Genomic DNA, 1,144 nt, shown 5'->3' with positions numbered 1-1,144 from the left:
CTGGAAAAACAAACAAACAAACTGCAGTTAAGACACCTGTGAAAGAAGCTGCTTTTCCAAAATTTCCACAATTGATCTAGTTAGCCACAAGAGATCACCTTTTAAACCTGAAAACAATTCTATTTCATTCTGAATATGAATTCTCCACTCTTTAAGCAGGTTGAATTGTGCAGCTGCCATCCTTTTCTGACATTCCAATAAGAAACAAATGTAAACACATCAGGCTGTAGTCTCATATTAGAACCACTGATGCGCCCCCTGGCGGCTGATATATTTCACATAAATGCTCTACATACATCCCGAACTGAAACACTCCCTGCCCACCCAATGCAAATACAGTACAGTTCAACACTACAAGATTCATCACTGCATGAGCTTCACACACTACAGAAATAAGCTATTAGTTAAATAGCTTTAGTCAACATATATTAAAAGCTTATTTTAGTTGAGCCCAATTCCAAGCTTAAAATACAGACTCTGCAGTGCATTGACACCGATATCTATATTGAAAGGATTGCAGCCTGGCATCCTACAGTCTCTCGCCAAATGTCTAGCTCAGTTTAATTTGATGTTCCCTGAAGTTTTCATTATCCTCAAGAGCCTCCCACACATCTTGTTATTCAAAGACATGATGTTCTTTTTTCCCCTCAATATTTCCAATTAAGGGCATGAGCAGAATGTAGATTTAAGCCATCAAATACAATTAGACAAACCATTCTTTGCCTGTTTTGCCTCTTATTTATGGTGTTATCGTCCAATGAATTATTCTTTTCAAAGTTGAGAGCTCCATAGTGCTGTCTCCACTGGACTTGTGCTGTATTTTTAGATTGCCCTACTGGAAAAATACAGTTGTGCAAAACACCAGGAAAAGTTGTGCACAAGTTGCATTGCTTAGGACGTTACATGGTACTTTTCTAAAGCCAAAACTAAAATTAAACTGCAGTCAAACTGCCAAGATCTTGCACATCAAGACATAAAGGGAAACGTTCCCACACAAAAGCCACCTGGCAAGTGCCCTTCTCGTTTCATGTTCTTCAAACTCTACATCACTCACCTAACCAGCGCAGGGGCCTGCATCTCCTGCTGTGGAGGAGGAAACGTGTGTGTGGGCAGATTAATGTCACAGAGAGAAAGAGAAGCTGCA

General features: G+C 39.9%; 1 protein-coding gene across 8 annotated transcripts in view; it reads right to left on the bottom strand.

Annotated features, from left to right (window-relative positions):
- The window catches only part of sh3glb2b (SH3-domain GRB2-like endophilin B2b), a 41,667-nt gene that overhangs the window by 2,346 nt on the left and 38,177 nt on the right, over positions 1-1,144 (bottom strand). The window lies entirely within an intron of this gene.

The sequence above is a fragment of the Lepisosteus platostomus genome, chromosome 21 (assembly GCF_059453375.1).
Source record: "Lepisosteus platostomus isolate fLepPlt1 chromosome 21, fLepPlt1.hap1, whole genome shotgun sequence".
Lineage (NCBI taxonomy): Eukaryota > Metazoa > Chordata > Actinopteri > Semionotiformes > Lepisosteidae > Lepisosteus > Lepisosteus platostomus.
Note: the sequence above shows the minus strand (reverse complement) of the source record. Positions and strands in the feature narration are given on the sequence as shown.